Source organism: Petromyzon marinus, chromosome 8 (genome assembly GCF_048934315.1).
Source record: "Petromyzon marinus isolate PM22_M1 ecotype Great Lakes invasive population chromosome 8, UKy_Petmar_22M1.pri1.0, whole genome shotgun sequence".
Lineage (NCBI taxonomy): Eukaryota > Metazoa > Chordata > Hyperoartia > Petromyzontiformes > Petromyzontidae > Petromyzon > Petromyzon marinus.
The window spans coordinates 12,196,361-12,203,832 of record NC_133674.1 but is presented as its reverse complement, the minus strand read 5'-3'; the positions used below and the strand labels follow the sequence as shown (position 1 = coordinate 12,203,832).

The following is a 7,472-nucleotide window of genomic DNA, read 5'->3' as shown; positions in this document are numbered from 1 at the left end:
CCATAGGTTCCACACAAATCCGACTTCCATAGGTCAAGGAAGAAATTTTGAAAGTATTTATTTTTTAGAACTTCTCTTACATGCTGCCTATTATTTATCCGTTTTCTTCCAATAATTATCCACAATTACCCACCCTTCTATTCTTCATGTAAGAATGGCTTCCGATTTGTAAAAAAAAAAACATTTCACGGATTATTGGATGTGTGCAGCAAATTAATCCTATTATCCGCATTGATGAACATTTTTGATAATGGAGTAAATTAGTGGATTAACCCCCCCATCACCACAGAAAACAGGTCAACTTGTAATACATTTAAATGCCAAATGTATCATAATGTTTGTACTGTACTTAGATAAGATTGAATTTTTCAAAAGGTGGACCATTCCCACTCCTCACAGTGTAAAATGTGTTTAGATATGGAAATAACAGGGGAATATAGAACATGAAAGCACATAAAAATACCAGAGCATGAAGCAGGCACTGATTTAACCTGGTATCTGAGTTCAATTAAAGCTTTCGTGACTGCAGGAATTCATATTCTTTGGGTCTTTCAGTAAAGTCACCTAGATAGGTCTTTCGGTAAAGACATGGAGATGGTTTCTTTGAACCATCTACGTGACTTTACTGAAAGACCCAAAGAATATGGTATCTGAGTGTAGATGGCTTCCTGCAGAGGTCCCTGCAAATGGATGCAAATTATTCATCATATGCAAACACTTACATATGCCTAAAACTATGGATACATATAGGCATTTGAAATTCAATGTCGCAGTAAAATATGTTGTTTGTTAAGCGCCCTTAAACAATCGTTCTCAGGGCATATAGCATAGCTCTTTACAGTATACCTTACTGTACATCATGGCTTGTTCATACGATTTTGTGCCACATGCAAGGTCGTAGAATATAATAGCAGCAATGTATGTTTTACTGCGCTACGTATATATTATAATGCATATGAAGTGATTTTCTCCTAATGGTGAAATACTAATGCACAACTCTATATATTATGAGACCTCCTTTGCCAGTAACAAGATATAGGAATAGGTTTTACCCTTTTAACTGGCACAAAAACTGACACCTTTATTCAAGGCATCATGTTTGCAATAACCACAACACAAGCAGTCAAAATGCAAACAAAAGAGACAACTCTGATAATAATATGCACTGTCCTTGAATTTGATTGGTCCACACCCGAGACGGCTTTTGGCGTCTTCTGGTCCAACACCAGTGGAGACTAGGCTCTAAGAAAAGCCGTCTCGGGTGTGGACCAATCAAATTCAAGGACAGTGCATATTATTATCAGAGTTGTCTTTTTTGCTTGCATTTTGACTGCTTGTGTTGTGGTTATTGCAAACATGATGCCTTGAATAAAGGTGTCAGTTTTTGTGCCAGTTAAAAGGGTAAAACCTATTCCTATAACTCTATATATGTGCTTAATTTTACATGATATTTGCTGGCAAATTCTGGTATATGCACTATTCATTGTATATTAAGCCAATTTAGTGCAACGAAGGCCGAAGTAATCATATGGAATACGTTTGTTATTTGTTGTATGTATAGAGATGCAATGGGTTGCTTTAAATGTTAGATTGAGCTATGACACTGGCAAACAATGATCCATTGTTGAACATGTCATCACGGGGTCTTTAACACAGTCTTATCAGCTCTCTTGTTGCTGCTTCACATCGATATTTTCAAGCCTCCACCCCTGTGCGCCTGAAGTCCACGACACCCAGTGTGGTCATTACCACAGTCCGAAGACTCGAGTATGCTGGATATCCGCACTGCCCGGGGCGAGGAGTGGAGATGCGTGGATGTGCCTAACAAGGACCACATCGGTGATCCGTCTGTCTACATGCCTGGTTTCGACCTCCCAAGGTGCGAGGTGGGTTCATTTGAACCGCTTCCGGTGTGACTAGAGGGGCGTGTGCTGCTTCTGAACATCAATGGGGCATGCTACATGATATTCCGCTGTGTGAATATGTGGAACCAGGAGACCGTGGTGCACATCGTTCAGGACTGGTTGCCCTGCACGTGCTGGAGGAGGAAGCTGTCGCATGGCTCTTTGGCTACTTGGGCTGACGTCCACTCAGAGGACATTGACACCCATGTTTATTAATTATGTATTTATCTTGTGCATCTGGTGCTCTGTAAGAAAGTAACGTTTAAAAAGCATTAGCTCAATAAAAGCTGCTCTCTTACAAATATGCCAGACGCGTAGCATGCCCTCCAATGTAACACATGGGAGTTAAGGGCTAGTGGATAACAACACATTGCAAAACTTGCATCCCACTAGGCTTTAAGGTGGCCAGAGAAAGGCAGTGCCGCAAGTGATTTTAATGTATTTGTGCAGAGCTTATCGTGCTATTACCTCTTATGCATGGGTTTCCTCCGGGTATTCTCGTTTGCTATACACACACACAAATGGAATTGAGTCCCAATGCATACCCCTGCTGAAAAGTCTTAGAGACTCGGTGAGCCGTTTCTGCATAAATAAATAGCATTATTCTCATGCAGTGAATACTTGTGATATGCCCTGTAATGATGAATAGCAGGACCAGTTGTTTAAGTCACATAATGGTTTTGAGGCTGTTTAAGTGTCAATAAATATTGTCACTGTCGTGACTTTTGTACACGGTTCATTGTATTCCGTTTCATCTTCTTTGGTTCTTTCGGTAAAGTCACGTAGAATGAGAATAAAATAATAAATTGATAAAATAAAATAACACAATAATATTCTCACGACGTTTCAGCCACAACACAAGCGGCCTTCATCAGGTGAAGGGACGAGACTGTCTGGTAGGACAGCACTGGAGCGAACAAAGCCACGCTCAGATCGCGACCTTTAAGCTGTGTGAGAAGAAACAAAGCGCCTTGACAAAGGAATTAGCATAGAATTAAGCATTGAAATAGCTGAGTGATTAGCTTGTGACTGGTCACAGAAATGGCTATGTTAAAGTCAAAGCCTACACATCCACAGAGGCACCTAGTACATATCAAACAGGCCTTCATCAGGTGAAGGGACGAGACTGTCTGGAGGACAGCGCTGTCCGCTTGTGTTGTGGCAGAAACGTCGTGAGAATTTCATTGTGTTATTTTATTTTATCAATTTATTATTTTATTCTCATTCTACGTGACTTTACCGAAAGAACCAAAGAAGATGAATCATTGCAGTCACGAAAGCTTTAAATCGAAATGTATTCCGTTTCTTTCTATTTTCTGTTTTGGGCAAGTTGTGCTTGCGTCCTCTTGGTGCATGAATACTTTTCCCACTAAGCAGCATGTGTGTAGGCCACGTGATACTTTTCATTTGCTGGCCAGTTTTACAGCCCTCCCAATGCCACACACCCATTGATGTTGGTGAGTGTTGACTTTTGTTCATTCTCTAAAGGAGCCGTTTTTGTTGTAGGTGTGATGGCACCACACATTTTCCTCCCACTCTGTAGTTGCTGCTGCTGCCAGTAAACTCAGCTACCTTGAGTCTTGCACATTTGGAATGGCCAGGCATCCCAAATGGAATGCCATATGTTCTAGACCATTAAATTCTAATGTGCGCACTGTGTCTAACTGTCACAGCACACCTCCCAGCCACTCGCCGCTACCACTCTTTTTAGTGACCGGTCTTTATGGCCTATTCCCCACTTTGGGAATAAGTGGGCAAAGTTGCAACTTACCACGGCAGTGTTTAGAACGTGCGGCGTTGAAATACTCCCAAATCTCCTCTCGGACACATGGTTCGGCGAATAGCTTGCAGTAAATAAGTTTGCCAAAATTCCCCGCCAAAGTGATACAAGAGGGTGCACATTGGCAGGGAACAACACTCTTTTGGTACGTACACTTCATATTGATAATACATTTTCATGATGAGTTCAGTGATGACGTCATCTTGCTCTATTTAAGACCGGAAGCAGGTTGATTGCTTCACTATTCTGGCAAATCGCCCGATGATGCTGGATGTAATTTCTTATATCTGGATGTAATTACCAGCGAAACGTCGTATTCAAATTGTAAATGTTGTGGATTTACTCTCCAACACACCGGTAGGCTGAAGTAGTCACTAATTGGCAAGTTGTTTACTTGACAAACCTTGCTGGCTGTGTCGGGTGGTGGAGGGTCACGACACATTTATACTTACGTGATCTAACCCAAAAACCTTTATTGTAATAAAAAAATGTTTCAAAAAACCTTAACATGACACCAAACAACATTATGCATACTTGATATAACTAATTTAAACACTTTTGCATGCATTACTAAGCAATTGCATTGGAGGTGTATGATGTGTTAAAAAATGTGTTCGATTATAAAGCTGTAATTATTCCATCTACAGAATTAATACAAACAGTGCAATAATGGGTTGGTGCTGATAATCTGATTCAAACCGACATTAAACTACAATAAAAATAACACCAAGAGAGAGAGGTGAAATATTTCACAATAAATGTGCGTATCATATAAAATAGTGCAGTAATAATGTGCATACCATGAGCAGTAAGTGACGGTGGCAGGTTGACATTGCTACAATGACTGGCATGCAGTTCAAGAGAAAAAGCATGCAAATGGGAGGTGGTGGCTCTCTGTAGATTAACAGCCCTCACATCGACACTGCAGCTACTCCCAATCATAACAATAATGAAGCAAAAGGATTATTTTTGGTTTTGTGCCAGTGGAGCAGATGACAGGGCATCGCAGTAGCGGACATCATTAAAGTCAATTGAGTGTATATAGTCGATATACAGCAAGGACAGCGGTTTCCCATTAAGAAACCACTCTTATCCAGACCTTTCAAACAGGAAAATATGAGCCATTGGATAGTTGTTAATCACTTAACAGCACCAGCAATGGTTTAATTACAAGTAAAGTTGCATTTGAATCTCTGACCTGTGCTTCACTTGTTTTTCATATGCTGTACTCATTCCATTGCAACATTAAAGCAGATTATTGTATAATTTCAGTGCAGATTTCCCATGTTAAAATCATTTTGTCTTTCATTTCACGATACATTCCAGCATCTCAACTATTGCAAAAAAAAACCATACAAAACACGTGGAAATGTACCGTGGTATAAACTGTACAATGCATCTACCTTTTATATTTTAACGTGAAATGAGGCTTCCTTGTACGCAGTCAGTGTCTCATTACAGGGACTCCTCTACTTACGAACGCGTTAGGTTCCAGCGGTCTATTCGTAAGTCAATTAGTTCGTAAGTCCAACTTGACTCCTAGATACCAAGCATGTTATACAGCATGTACACAAAACACGGGGAATGGCTTTAAACGTTGTATAATCTCCTGTAGATGTCACTGGATCTCCATAGTTCATAGTTAGTTCATAGTTCATTTATTTGGTATAGCCCTGTGAGCCATTCGGCTCTTGAATCGGGTTCAACCGCAACAAACAAAAAACATGAACAAGAAAACATCTTAGAGTGATTATGTGGCTGTGCAAACAGAAAATACAGGAAAAAAATATCAAAATATTCCTGAAATAGCACCGTACACCAACGCTGTGTGCAAAAATCCCAGTGGGATGCAAGTCAAAATAACAACAACAACAACAACCACAAGACGACTAAGATTAAGGCCATCAGTCTAACTCCGTACTACAATAAACAAAAAACATTGCCAAAACAAAAAAAAACGTTTTCGAAATCACCAAAATAAAAGCCATGAATGCAATGTAACAGTGATCATAGGGACTGTGACCGAATTTTTTTACAATAAACTACATAAATAAATTATAACACCAAAATCTAGAGCCATATTTTAGGCCACTGAATAGCAGTGGCAGCTAGGGTTGTACAACTCCTCTAGAGCAGCTTTGAGTGAAGATCTCATAGGTAGTGATTCAAGTTGCAGTTTATTGGCAATAGCATTCCAGACCCTGGGGGCATCAATAGCAAAGGCCCTTCCTCCAGTTTTTGTACGGCAATAGGGAATGTGAAGCTGGTAAATGAGCGAAGACCTGAGGTCAAATTTGTTCTTTGAAACAGAGAGGAGATCCAGTAGGTAGTCTGCGGAATTTTTTGTAAGTACATCGTGAATAAATAAGATCTGGTGCACAAGCCGTCGAACATTAAGAGATGTTAAGTTTGACCCAATGTAGAGATCACAGTGGTGAGTCCTATATGGGCAGTTCCATGTTCTGCAGATGTAGATGCCACTGCTTCTTTATGATCTGCAGATGCCACTGGTTCTTCATGTTCTGCAGATATAATGCTACTGGTTCTTTATGTTCTGCGAATGTAGATGCTAATTCCCTTTGGTGTTTCCTCTCTACTTTCTTGAAAAACTTACGAAGAGATATCTGCACAGTTGCTCTCTTCTTCTCTTTATAAATCAACTTGTAACAGGCAATAGCATCATGAGGAGCTGCCGACACCTGAGTAAACCTATCAGTGTTTGACTCCTGAGACTCAAAACAAGCCAGTGCTTGACATCGAACGACCACCGCCATCTATTGCGCAGCAGTTGAACTTACGACTCTCGGTCCAAACAGGCAACTGGACATACAGAGAGGTTTGTTCATATCTCTTAAAGTTCGTAAGTCGAATATTCGTAAGTAGAGGAGTCCTTGTATTTCGATGAACTACAGATGCAGTTACAATGGAGACGAGGGGGACAATGTCCCCATCATGTGAATGTGGGTGATCCACGCTGGAGCCATTGGACATAAGTCCTCTCAACCTCTTCAAATTAAAGAAAACCGTACATCTTTCCCCAGGGGTTTCAGCAACTGCAGTTATATTTTCAGGCATTTATGTACAGACCTGAGAATGTGTAACAATTGCAATATATTCACTGCTCTTCTCAGACCTACGTTTATTAACCTTGATTTTGCTGAAGGAATACTACTATATATACATATTATACAAAAGCAACAAACAAAAAAGCCTCAGAACATTCATAAAATAACAATACATTCAAGGAAAGACTATGTCTGTATATAATGGGAAAAATTTTGGGTTCTGGCTCTTCTTATTCGTACACAGACAAAAATAAAGTCCAGAGAAATTGGGTGAATAATGGTTGGAGACTACAATATTCACCATGGGACTGAAAGATTCAAGAATGTCTCAAGATAAACAGTCTTATATTAAATTTTGACTTAAAACTTTCGTGACTGCAGGAATTCATATTATTTGGTTCTTCAGTAAAGGCAAGTAGATAGAAAAAATAAAAATAAAATAAAAATAATAAAAGCAAAAAAGCACTAATGTAGACTGTAGCCTGGTTCGAAATTGGAGTGAGTGTACTGGAAGTCTATAATATAGACTGTAGCCTGGTTATTAAGTTTGGTGAGTGTACTGGTAGTATATAATGTAAATTTCGATTTAAAGCTTTCGTGACTGCAATGATTCATCTTCTTTGGTTCTTTCGGTAAAGTCACGTAGAATGAGAATAAAATAATAAATTGATAAAATAAAATAACACAATAATATTCTCACGACGTTTCGGCCACAACACAAGC

General features: G+C 39.6%; 1 long non-coding RNA gene across 1 annotated transcript; it reads left to right on the top strand.

The window, feature by feature from the left end:
* The first annotated feature begins 632 nt into the window (after nt 1–632).
* LOC142924108 (uncharacterized) lies at nt 633–6,409 on the top strand. Its single transcript, XR_012941267.1, has 3 exons — nt 633–1,401; nt 1,701–1,886; nt 1,995–6,409. It is a non-coding gene; the product is annotated as an uncharacterized LOC142924108 (long non-coding RNA).
* The last annotated feature ends 1,063 nt before the right edge of the window (nt 6,410–7,472 follow it).